This window comes from Chiloscyllium punctatum, chromosome 44 (assembly GCF_047496795.1).
Source record: "Chiloscyllium punctatum isolate Juve2018m chromosome 44, sChiPun1.3, whole genome shotgun sequence".
Lineage (NCBI taxonomy): Eukaryota > Metazoa > Chordata > Chondrichthyes > Orectolobiformes > Hemiscylliidae > Chiloscyllium > Chiloscyllium punctatum.
In genome coordinates this window covers 54632448-54646548 of record NC_092782.1, presented here as the reverse complement: position 1 = coordinate 54646548, position 14101 = coordinate 54632448, and positions in this window count along the sequence as shown.

The following is a 14101-nucleotide window of genomic DNA, read 5'->3' as shown; positions in this document are numbered from 1 at the left end:
AGGCTGGTTGATTTGTTTATAAAGCTGTCACTCAATATCTACAGAGTACACTGATATGTATCAAAGGTGTTTTTCTAACCCATCTGTGACACGATTCTCTCTGCTGCTTCTTCACATTTGAGAGTGACAGTTGTCTTCCTCTTAGATACTTTCACACAATGTGAAAATAACAAATAACAATTCAAAGTTTGTGAGAAGATTTGTAGCTCGGGTGCTCGTTGTTGTGGCTCTTTTCGCCGAGTTGGGAATTTGTGTTGCAGACGTTTTGGTCCACTCCGAAATGTCTAGGTGACATCCTCAGTGCTTGGGAGCCTCCTGTGAAGCGCATCTGTGATGTTTCCTCTGGCATTTATAGTGGCCTGTCTCTGCCGCTTCCGGTTGTCAGTTCCAGCTGTCCGCTGCAGTGGCCGGTATATTGAGTCCAGGTCGATGTGCTTATTGATTGAATCTGTGGGTGAGTGCCATGCCTCTAGGAATTCCATGGCTGTTCTCTGTTTGGCTTGTCCTATAATAGTAGTGTTGACCCAGTCGAACTCATGTTGCTTGTCATCCACGTGTGTGGCTACTAAGGATAGCTGGTCATGTCGTTTCGTGGCTCGTTGGTGTTAATGGATACGGATCATTAGCTGTCTTCCTGTTTGTCCTATGTAGTGTTTTGTGCAGTCCTTGCATGGGATTTTGTACACTACATTGGTTTTGGTCATGCTGGGTATCGGGTCCTTTGTCCTCGTGAGTTGTTGTCTGAGAGTGGCTGTTGGTTTGTGTGCTGTTATGAGTCCTAGTGGTCGCAGTAGTCTGGCTGTCAGTTCGGAAATGTTCTTGATGTATGGTAGTGTGGCTAGTCCTTTGGGTTGTGGCATGTCCTCATTCTGTTGTCTTTCCCTTAGGTATCTGTTGATGAAATTGCTACTATTACAACACTACTATTATAGGACAAGCCAAACAGAGACCAGCCAGGGAATTCCTACAAGCATGGCACTCATCCACAGATTCTATCAACAAACACATCGACCTGGACCGATACTGGCCACTGCAGCGGACAGCTGGAACTGACAACCGGAAGCGGCAGGTACAAATCACTATAAATGCCGGAGGAAACATCACAGATGCGCTTCACAGGACGCTCCCAAGCACTGAGGATGTCACCTAGACAGGGAACGAAACATCTGCAACACAAATTCCCAGCTCGGGGAACAGAACCACAACAAATAACAGTACAGCACAGGAACAGGCCCTTCACCCACCAAACCTAAGCTGATCTCTAAACTATAAACCTTTTTGCTGCTGTTTACCTATTATTTACTTATCTATGCTACTTAACTCTGTGATCTGCCTGTATTGCTCGCATGACAAAGCTTTTCACTGTGCCTCGATACACATGACAATAAGTTCAATTCAATTCAATTGTGGACAGCGTGGACTCCCTCCTTCGCGATGAGGGACAGTGTGGACTCCTTCCCTCGAGGTGAGGGACAGTGCGGACTCCCTCCTTCGCGATGAGGGACAGTGCGGGCTCCCTCCCTCGAGGTGAGGGACAGTGCGGGCTCCCTCCCTCGATGTGAGAGACAGTGCGGACTCTCTCCTTCGAGGTGAGGGACAGTGCGGGCTCCCTCCCTCGAGGTGAGGGACAGTGCGGGCTCCCTCCCTCGAGGTGAGGGACAGTGCGGACTGCCTCCATCGAGGTGAAGGACAGTGTGGACACCCTCCCTCGAGGTGAGGGACAGTGCGGGCTCCCTCCCTCGATGTGAGGGATAGTGCAGACTCCCTCCATCAATGTGAGGGACAGTGCGGACTCTCTCCTTCGAGGTGAGGGACAGTGCGGGCTCCCTCCCTCAATGTGAGGGACAGTGCGGACTCTCTCCTTCGAGGTGAGGGACAGTGCGGGCTCCCTCCCTCGATGTGAGGGACAGTGTGGACTCCCTCCATCAATGTGAGAGACAGTGTGGACCTGTCTGCTCCATCTGCCTTTATCTTTTTCTCTCTCTTTCTCTGCTTTCGAAGCACTGTCATGCCAAACATTTCACTTTATTTCTTTATTTTTCTCTTTTATACCTTGGATTTTGTACCTAGGCACCTTTGTGACTGAGATGGTGCCAGAAATGGTGACATTTTACACTTTTTGTTGCATTCCTCTATCGGTGTACTTGAGTACATGTGACAATAAAGCCTCATTCTAATCCCTTTGAATTTTCCCTCTTTCACCTTAAACCAATGTCCCAAGGAATTGACATTTCTACCCTGGGAAATAAACTCCAAATATCTATCCTATCTATCCCTTTCGTAATTTTGTAAACTTCTATAAGGTCGCTCCTCATCCTTCGATATTCAATGGAAACAAATCAAGTTGGTCCAATCTCTCCTCACAGCTAAAACTGTCTATACCCCTCCCCCAACATTATCCCAGTCCCAAGCCTCCAACTCGGCACTGCCCTCCAGACCCGTCCATCACTCTTCCCCGACCTACCACCTTCTCCCTCACCTTCATCCACTTATCACTTTCTCAACAACCTCCCCCCCATCCCACACCCCTCCCATCTATCTCTCAGCCCTGACCAACAAGCCTCATTCCTGATGAAGGGCTTATGCCCGGAAAATCGATTCTCCTGCTCCTCGGATGCTGCCTGACCTGTGGAAACTGCCAGACCTAGTGAGTTTCACCAACAACGTCTGGGTTTTTTTTTTGAAGATTTAACAAGTATTTGGATGAGCACCAGAAATGAGCCTATCGGGCCTAGTGCCAGGCCACAGACCTCCTGCTGGAAGGTGGGATGAATATATATGTGGTCCAGCTTTGATGGGTCTTCTGTACCATATGATTCTAAAGTTCTGTAAGAAGTATCCAAGGGCAAGTCAACTGGGCGGCACGGTGGCAGAGTGGTTAGCACTGCTGCCTCACAGCGCCAGAGACCCGGGTTCAATTCCCAGCTCAGACGACTGACTGTGTGGAGTTTGCACGTTCTCCCCGTGTCTGCGTGGGTTTCCTCCGGGTGCTTCGGTTTCCTCCCACAGTCCAAAGATGTGCAGGTGAGGTGAATCGGCCATGCTAAGTTGCCTGTAGTGTTAGGTGAAGGGGTAAATTTAGGGGAACGGGTCTGGGTGGGTTGCGCTTCGGCGGGTCAGTGTGGACTTGTTGGACCGAAGGGCCTGTTTCCACACTGTAAGTAATCTAATCTAATAAAGTGTGCAGCCCCAGTCCCAGTACTGCACTACATCCCACACCCGTGGCTCCAGCAACAAGCATCAGGTCAGATAGAGCCATTCTCGAGAAATCAGCACATGACTGAAGCATGCAACAGACGTGACGAGTGATGAACTGACAGAGGTGTTGACCTGGTGACCAGCTGGAGGCACCCAGCAGCTGCAATGCCCAGGAGGCTAGAAGCATCTGTCTAAAAACATTCATAGAGTCATTTGACAGTGTGTCAATTGCTCTGGAGAGTTTCAGGGTCTCACCACACTCAGATATAACATGTATTTTTGCAGTTCCCTGACCCAGCTGAACACTATCATGCAGAATGCCAACATCCCAGGTACTGTGTCCAGTCCACAGATGTGCAGGTTAGGGTGGATTGGCCATACTAAATTGCATCATAGTGCCCAGCGATGTCGAGGTTAGGGTGGATTGGCCATGCTAAATTGCCCCATAGTGCCCAGGGATAGAGTCATAGAGATGTACAGCATGGAAACAGACCCCTTGGTCCAACCCGTCCATGCCAACCAGATATCCCAGCCCAATCTAGTCCCAACTGCCAGCACCCGGCCCATATCCCTCCAAACCCTTCCTATTCATATACCCATCCAAATGCCTCTTAAATGTTGCAATTGTACCAGCCTCCACCACTTCCTCTGGCAGCTCACTCCATACACATACCACCCTCTGTGTGAAAAAGTTGCCCCTTAGGTCCCTTTTATATCTTTCCCATCTCACCCTAAACCTATGCCCTCTAGTTCTGGACTCCCTGACCCCAGGGAAAAGACTTTGTCTATTTATCCTATCCATGCCCCTCATAATTTTGTAAACCTCTATAAGGTCACCCCTCAGCCTTCGACGCTCCAGAGAAAACAGCCCCATCCTGTTCAGCCTCTCCCTGTAGCTCAGATCCTCCAACCCTGGCAACATCCTTGTAAATCTTTTCTGAACCCTTTCAAGTTTCACAACATCTTTCCGATAGGAAGGAGACCAGAATTGCACGCAATATTCCAACAGTGGCCTAACCAATTTCCTGTACAGCTGCAATATGACCTCCTAACTCCTGTATTCAATACTCTGAACAATAAAGGAAAGCATGCCAAACACCTTCTTCACTATCCTATCTACCTGCGACTCCACTTTCAAGGAGATATGAACCTGCACTCCAAGGTCTCTTTGTTCAGCAACATTCTCTAGGACCTTACCAATAAGTGTATAAGTCCTGCTAAGATTTGCTTTCCCAAAATGCAGCACCTCGCATTTATCTGAATTAAACTCCATCTGCCACTTCTCAGCCCATTGGCCCATCTGGTCCAGATCATGTTGTAATCTGAGGTAACCCTCTTCGCTGTCCACTACACTTCCAATTTTGGTGATATCTGCAAACTTACTAACTGTACTTCTTATGATCGATATGCAGGTTAAGGTGGGTTGGCCATGCTAATTTGCCCCCTAGTGCCCAGGGATGTGCAGGTTAGGGGGAGTGGCTGTGGGAAAAGCAGTGTTATGGACAAAAGGTGGACTGTTGAGTTTGGGTGAAGTGCTGTTCGGAGGCTCGGTGCAGACCCGATGCATTGACTGTCCTCTTTCTGCACCGACACCTTCTCATTCTATGATTCAATGATTCAATGATGCTGCAGTGAAACACTTCACTCTCCCACTCCTGGTGAAAGCCCTAAGCTGAAGTTTACCCTCACTCATGAAAGCTTTGACTGGTACAAAGCCTGTGGCATTGGTGAATCCCATGGAGATATAAACCGCTTGCTGTTAGTTAGAGATCTGCTCCCAGAGGGATCTATACACTGTTTTCCTGAGCTGCCTTGCTGTAAACGTTGACAGGGGTTGGCATGGACTGTGAGTTGGCAGGATACCCATTTTATCAGTCATTGTGACACTTTCACTCGTGCGGTCATCAACTGAACCAGCAGTTCCACTGTTTGGCACAAACACCGCAACATAGCAACCACCCACCTCACCCTCCCCTCCAGTTGAGCAAATTTGTACAGGAAGCTGAGAAGTTACTTGGCTTTTCCAGAACAGAAGACTAGGCGTTTGTAAATTTGAAAACAATAGCAATGGCAACTTGCATTTATGTAGCACCTTTAACATAGTTAGACGTCCTAGGGCGTTTCACAGCAGTATTATCAATCAAAATGTAACATCATGCTACACAAGGAGGGAATAGCATGAAAAGCTTGGTCAACAAGGTAATTTTTCAGAAGGAGATAGGGAACAATCAAAGGCTTAGGGAGGGAATTCCAAGAATTTACAACAACACATGTTGCTCTTTTCACTGTCCAATCCAACCTCAATAAACATCACTGCAAGACAGAAATACGAAAGCACATGGGCAGACTTGGCAGCTGTGTGCACCGTTCTGAAATTAATTGAATTCCTTTGAGAACTGAAAGACTCTTTAACTAAAAAAGATGCAGACCATTCCACAGCTGCAGAAATGAATTTGCAATGATTACATGATAAAGCAGAATTAGTGAAATGTACAGAGCCATAAAATCTTACTTAATTCCTGGAATGAACTGTAACATTATTATTTATCGGTGTTTTCATTTGTAAAGAATTCCTGGAGAACATTTCAGCACTGTGATACCTGCTGAGTGACAGAATTCCAGCTTGTCTCTCTTTATCTGCTCCCCAATCCATATAATGTTTGCAGCTTTGTTTCACCCATTGTATTAAGTCACACAGGCCAAGAGGACTAAAGGTATAACTTGTGACAGGCAATGGTATAATGGGTGGGTTTATAATGGGTGAACATATAACAAATGAGTAGATTACAAGTTAGTGGGTAAGTAAGAAGCGAGATTATTCCTGTGGCGCAGTGGTAATGTCCCTACCTTTGCACTGGGATGCCCAGGTCCAGAGGTGTACAATAATGCATTTGAACAGGTTATGGAGTCATAGAGATGTACAGAGTCGAACAGACCCTTCGGTCCAACTCATCCATGCCAACCAGATATCCTAAATAAATCTAGTCCCATTTGCTAAAATAAATGAGTGCACGGGAACAGTACCAAAGAGCACATGATTAACACAAGCTGCAAAATGGGCAGTTCATACCAGGCAAAGCCATACAATGTGCAGGGTAACATATAATGAGTAAAATTGATGCACCATCACTGCTGTTATCTATGATCTATGACCCCTGTGGATGCTAAATTCAGTTTTCTATACTCAAACCAATCCTTACTTAATTTGAGCTGGTCGCATGAACAAAGGTGATTGAGTGGAGTCATGAGGTTGATCTGGGATAGAAGAAACAGGAAAAAAGGGAATAGTTTTGTTGCAGGACAGAATTCTCTCTCCTGAGATTGAGGTTGAGACTGATGTGCCTTGTCAGATAAAGTTTTACTGTCGCTGCTGCCGCACTGCCCTGATCTGGGAGTGTTTCACTCGGGCAAAAGCAAGTGGAAATGTGTTGCTTTTTTATAAAACCCCTATAATACCGAAGCAGACCATTCGACCCTTCAAGTCCACACCGACCCTCCGAAGAGCATCCCATTCAGACCCAACCCCTACCCTATCCCTGCATTTCCTATGGCTAATCCACCTAATCTACATATCACCTAACCTCCATTGACAACAATAGCTAGATTAATGGGCGGCATGGTGGCACAGTGGTTAGCACTGCTGCCTCACAGCGCCAGAGACCCGGGTTCAATTCCCGCCTCAGGCAACTGACTGTGTGGAGTTTGCACGTTCTCCCCGTGTCTGCGTGGGTTTCCTCCAGGTGCTCTGGTTTCCTCCTACAGTCCAAAGATGTGCAGGTCAGGTGAATTGGCTATGCTAAATTGCCCGTAGTGTTAGGTAGGGGTATGGGTGGATTGCGCTTCGGCGGGGCGGTGTGGACTTGTTGGGCCGAAGGGCCTGTTTCCACACTCTAAGTAATCTAATCTAATCTTAGACTGTGGGAGGAAACCACAGGGAAGTCCCTGGTGCTGTAAGACAGCTGTGCTAACCACCGAGCCACCATGCCACCCTGTGTTGCTAATGTGAATCCTTCACTTTCACTGTTTCATAATACTAAAAGCAGAGAAAGATTTACCACAACTTAGCATCACATCAACCTCTTTGAAGATTGTTTCCTGGGTCAGTTTGCCTCTGCTTTGACAATTTCTGACTTACCTTGTCACTGCATTATGGTCACTGTCCTACAATTTCCCAAGCTGTGTCAGTGCTCCAAAGGGAAGATGATGTTCAAGAAGGCTTTACACCAAAGCTCAAACATTCCAGTGATGCTGACTGACTTCTGCATCCTTTTAGCATTTGCTCATCTGCTTCAGATTCCAGAACTTGTGAGGAATTGCTTGATATTTGTATACGGTCAATATGGTGTTCAAAATAAAAAAGCGACTTACTTACAATGCAATTCCATTCACGTAGTTTAGGATGGAGACACCTATTCAGTGAAAAGGACAGCGAATCCAAAGTTACCCATGAGATGACTTCACTGGTTCCTGGTTCTCCATTGACAACAATAGCTAGATTAGACAATAGTCATGAAAGTAGTTTGTGTACTTACCAGCCACTACTGAAGCAATTAATTAGGTGTCACGTCTCCTATAGTTAAAGACAGCGGGCTTGTATTCATTCCATATCAACCTGAACTGAAAACATGCTTGACTAAATGAACGAGATTAATCCATGGAGCTCTTTCTCTGCCTGGTAGACTGAGCTCACGATTACATTGCTTGCTCTTGGAAAAATAACCTGACCTGCTTTTAGAAGGTCAAATGTAATTTTAAAGGGGATTTTAGATCATTCTGCTGTTTAAAGATGTAGGTTGGGACAGGAATATAGGAGTATGGATGCCTCGCTGCAGTCAGACAGGCCTTGGTGAGGCCACACCTTGAGTATTGGGTGGAATTTTGGTCTCCTAGCCTGAGGAAGGACATGTTTGCTATTGATGGAGTCCAGTGAAGGTTCACCAAACTGATTCCTGGGATGGCAGGATTGACATATGAAGAAAGACTGGGTCAGCTGGGCTTGTGTTCGCACGAACTTAGAAGAATGAGGGGGGATCTCATAGAAACATATGAAATTCTGATGGGACCGGACAGAGTAGATGTGGGAAGGATGTTCCCAGTGTTGGGAAGTGCAGAATGAGGGGTCATAGTCTAAGAATAAGGGATAAGCCATTCAGGACTGTGATGTGGAAGAATTTCTTCACTCACAGAGTTGTGAACCTGTGGAATTCTCTCCCACAGAAAGTTACTGGAACCTGTTTGTTAGATATATTCAAGAGGAAGCTGGATGTAGCTCTTGCAACTGAAGCGATCAAGGGGTATGGGGAGAGGGCGGGAATGGGATACTGAGATTGCATGATCAGCCATGATGGTATTGAATGGTAGTGCAGGGCCGAATGGCCTACTCCTGCACCTATTTTCTATGTTTCTATCACCGACCAGTGAACATTGCTACAGGAACACTAGACAGCCCTCACTGCAAGAGCAGCCAATGGTAATGAAACTTTGGCTGGCGATATAGCTGATGTGTCGTCTCTGTTGTCAGGTTAGCACTACATGTGGTGAAGGAGGGAAAGGGAATTTGTGTCTGGGTGGTCAGTTGAGCTGCAAATGGGGTCGGGGAACATGCGAGTCCACAGATATAACATTGTCAAACAACCTGGCAGTGAGAGGAGCAGAATTTGCCATCAGGCAAATAATCGTATAAAAGCAAGGAGCCACATCATGCAATGAGATGTTCTGCGGGTCAGCCAGGATCTGACAGAGTGATGTTGAAGAACTGTCGAGCTCTGATGAATTATTCCACACGAAATGTGAACCTGACTCCCCTTCTTTCATTCGTGAATTGGCGACATTCCCAGCACTTCCTTTTATATATATATATATATATATATATATATATGTGTATCTCAACATCAGTCTTTTTTATCTCTACTCTTCATGATGTTGTGTAACACTCAACAGGCCCCAGAGTTGTGAGACAACACTATATGATGTTCAGTCATGTTGGATCCTGATACCTACAGGAGATTTTCAATTTGCGAGCGCTGTTATCTGTTAACACTCATTGACTGAGAAATATCAGTCAGGTTTTCTTCAATCGTCTGTTGGATTATCCACCTATGACTGCTGTCAATTCAGCAAACAATGACAAAATAGCAATTTGTAGTGTGGAAGCAGGCCATTCAGCTCTTAAAGTCCACACCAATCCTTTGAAGAGTACCTCACCCACGTCTACACCCTAACTCTATGTTTCCCATGGCTAATCAACCTAACCGGCACATCCCTGGACACTACAGGCAATTCGGCATGGCCAATACACCTAACCTGCACATCCCTGGACACTACAGGCAATTTGGCATGGCCAATACACCTAACCTGCACATCTCTGGACACTACAGGCAATTCAGCATGGCCAATACACCTAACCTGCACATCCCTGTACACTACAGGCAATTCGGCATGGCCAATACACCTAACCTGCACATCCCTAGACACTACAGGCAATTCGGCATGGCCAATACACCTAACCTGCACATCCCTGGACACTACAGGCAATTCGGTACGGCCAATACACCTAACCTGCACATCCCTGAACACTACAGGCAATTAGGCACGGCCAATACACCTAACCTGCACATCCCTGGACTCTACAGGCAATTCGGCATGGCCAACACACCTAACCTGCACATCCCTGGACTCTACAGGCAATTCGGTATGGTCAATACACCTAACCTGCACATCCCTGGACACAACAGGCAATTCGGCATGGCCAACACACCTAACCTGCACATCCCTGGACACTACAGGCAATTCGGCATGGCCAATACACCTAATCTGCACATCCCTGGACACTACAGGCAATTTGGTATGGTCAATACACCTAACCTGCACATCCCTGGACACTACAGGCAATTTGGCATGGCCAATACACCTAACCTTCCCACCCTGGACACTACAGGCAATTCGGTATGGTCAATACACCTAACCTGCACATCCCTGGACACTACAGGCAATTCGGCATGGCCAATACACCTAACCTGCACATCCCTAGACACTACAGGCAATTTGGCATGGCCAATACACCTAACCTGCACATCCCTAGACACTACAGGCAATTCGGCATGGCCAATACACCTAACCTGCACATCCCTAGACACTACAGGCAACTCGACATGGCCAATACACCTAACCTGCACATCCCTGGACACTACAGGCAATTTGGCATGGCCAATACACCTAACCTGCACATCTCTGGACACTACAGGCAATTCGGCATGGCCAATACACCTAACCTGCACATCCCTGGACACTACAGGCAATTCGGCATGGCTAATACACCTAACCTGCACATCTCTGGACACTACAGGCAATTCAGCATGGCCAATACACCTAACCTGCACATCCCTGGGCACTACAGGCAATTCAGCACGGCCAATACACCTAACCTGCACATCCCTGGACACTACAGGCAATTCGGCATGGCCAATACACGTAACCTGCACATCTCTGGACACTACAGGCAATTCGGCATGGCCAATACACCTAACCTGCACATCTCTGGACACTACAGGCAATTGAGCATGGCCAATACACCTAACCTGCACATCCCTGGGCACTACAGGCAATTCGGCACGGCCAATACACCTAACCTGCACATCCCTGGACACTACAGGCAATTCGGCACGGCCAATACACCTAACCTGCACATCCCTGGACACTACAGGCAATTCGGCACGGCCAATACACCTAACCTGCACATCCCTGGACACTACAGGCAATTCGGCACGGCCAATACACCTAACCTGCACATCCCTGGACACTACAGGCAATTCGGCACGGCCAATACACCTAACCTGCACATCCCTGGACACTACAGGCAATTTAGCATAGCCAACACACCTAACCTGCACATCCCTGGACACTACAGGCAATTCAGCATGGCCAATACACCTAACCTGCACATCCCTGGACACCACAGGCTATTTGGCATGGCCAATACACCTAACCTGCACATCCCTGGACACTACAGGCAATTTGGCATGGCTAATACACCTAACCTGCACATCCTTGGATATGGCACCCAGTGGAAACCCACACAGGCAGAACTTGCAAATTCCACACAGACTATTGCCTAAGGTTAGAATCAAACCGGGTCCCTAATGCTATGATGTAGCAGTGCAAACCATTGAGCCAGAAAATTTCAGGAAATACAAAAGAACCTAATTCCATACTTAAAGGCTCTTGTAGTTCAGTGGCAGTGTACCTACCTCTGGGATCAAGTCCCATCTGCTCCAGAGGTGTGGAACAGCAAGTCTGATTGCTCACTTCCATCAAGTCTAATTTTATAGAGGGGTCTTGAAATGTGTCTCTTACTCAAACACTAATGGAATTCGTAAGATCACAAGAAGAATTCATGATATATTCACTAGCCTTTTGTAAAGAATGGTCATTGATTTTTTACCTTGAATATAGATTAGATTCCCTACAGTGTGGAAACAGGCCCTTCAGCCCAACCAGTCTACACCGACCCTCTAAAGAGCAACCCACATCCCTCTGACTAATGCACCTAATACTATGTGCAATTAACATGCCCAATTCACCTGGCCTGCACATCTTTGGACTGTGGGAGAAAACCAGAGCACCCGGAGGAAACCCACGCAGACACGGGGAGAATGTGCAAACTCCACACAGGCAGTCACCCGAGGATGGAATTGAACCTGACGATCCTGGTCCTGTGAGGCAGCAGTGTTAACCACTGAGCCACTGAATCATCATGCCACCCTAATAGTCTTGGCCAGTCTTTCAAACTTGTAGAGTAGTCATTACAATGACTATTACTTGTCTTGACAATTTTTTGGTGTTATCAGGATAAATCTCATCGAACATCCATATGGCATTTCCCTGTCTGCTGTTTTCATAACTGTGTTACCCTTTACTTGAAAAAGACTATAACCCCCAATTAAACAGCAGATAAAGAGATACTACAACCATATCAAAACTTTTGGCAAACACTTGTGACAAGGATGATTTCTCTTTACAGAAGGCAGTCATCATGTATGATGTCAGTGATGGCTATGGGTATGCAGATGGTTTAGGGACCCTGTATTAACCTTACAGGGTCTCTCACGGCGAGAACATTAATTGTCAGATACTGGAGGTAGTGAGCTGCCCTCACTCTCCATCTCTCTCACCATTCTCTGCCACTGTGTTCCTATTGACTGGATGCTTCTAATTTTGGTAATGAGTCACAGTTTTGGTTGCATTTGGTACTTCTTGATTTTAACAGAGCAGACCTTCATTGAGGTTTTGAGATTGTCTATAAACCATTTCTTTTAACCCTTGTGTGACTGGGTGAACTGATGTAACTCTAAGGAGAGGCAATCTGACGGCTTGTCACATCTGTGCCAGTGCTCTGCTAGGCCTGTGTACTTGGTTTGTCATTGTCTTGGTTGACACATTTATCTTGTACTCCAACTCAATTCATAAGTTCCTTCTAATACAGATGATGTTCCAGGGCCTTGAAACTGAGTCTAAAACTTATCCAAACTTCATGTGAGATGTGGGGAGAACCTACTGTCAAATAGATTTGGAATTTAGCTGTCATTTTTAAAAAATCATTCATGGGATGTGGGTGTCATTGGCTGGACCATCATTTACTGCCCATCCCTTGTTGAGCTTGATGAGGTGATGGTGAGTTGATCTGCTGTGCTCCATTTGGTATAGGTATGTCCATAATGCCGATAGGGAGGGAGCCCCAGGAGTTTGACCCAGCGACACTGAAGGAACAGCGATATATTTCCAAGTCAGGATGGTGTGTGATTTGGAGTGGAATTTGTAAGGTGGTAAAGTTCCACAAATCTGCTGCCCTTCTCCTTCTAAATGGGAGTGATTGCTTTTGGAAGGCACCTTCTAAGAAGTTCACCAAAATATCATGATTTTTGAAAACTAAAGTACCACCATAGCTGTTCTATCATATTGAAGTCATTGGCATACATCTTCGTCAATATCAACTTTTTGGGATATATAGCTTCCAAGATATGGGGAATGAGGGATACTTTCCAATATTTCACAGTGGCTCAGTGGTCAGGACTGTAGCCTGCAGCTGTACAGGACATTGCTTAGGCCACTGTTGGAATATTGCGTGCACTTCAGGTCTCCTTCATATCGGGAAGATGTTGTGAAACTTGATAGGGTTCAGAAAGGATTTACAAGGATGTTGCCAGGTATGGAGGATTTGAGCTATAGGGAGGGGCTGAACAGGCTGGGGCTGTTTTCCCTGGAGCGTCAGGGGCTGAGGGATGACCTTATAGAGATTTACAAAATTTTGAGGGGCATGGATAGGATAAATAGACAAAGTCTTTTCCCTGGGGTGGGGGAATCCAGAACTAGAGGGCATAGGTTTAGGGTGAGAGGGGAAAGATATAAAATAGATCCAAGGGGCAACTTTTTTGTGCAGAGGGTGGTACGTGTATGGAATGAGCTGTCAGAGGAAGTGGTGGAGTCTGGTACAGTTGCAACATTTAAAAGGCATTTGGATGGGTATCTGAATAGGAAGGGTTTGGAGGGATATGGGCCGGATGCTGGCAGGTGGGACTAGATTGGATTGGGATATCTGGTCAGCATGGACAGGTTGGTCTGAAGAGTCTGTTTCCGTGCTGTACATCTCTATGACTCTATGATCCCAGTTCAATTCCCACCTTGGTTGACTGTCTGTGTGGAGTTTGCACATTCTCCCCATGTGTGAGTGGATTTCCTTCCACAATCGAAGGATGTGCAGGTCAGGTGAATTGGCCATACTAAATTACCCATAATGATAGGTGCATTAGTAAATGTAGGCTAGCGGAATGGGTCTGGGTGGGTTACTTTTTGGAGGATTGGTGTGGACTTGTTGGACTGAAGGGCCTGTTTCCATACTGTAGGGAAT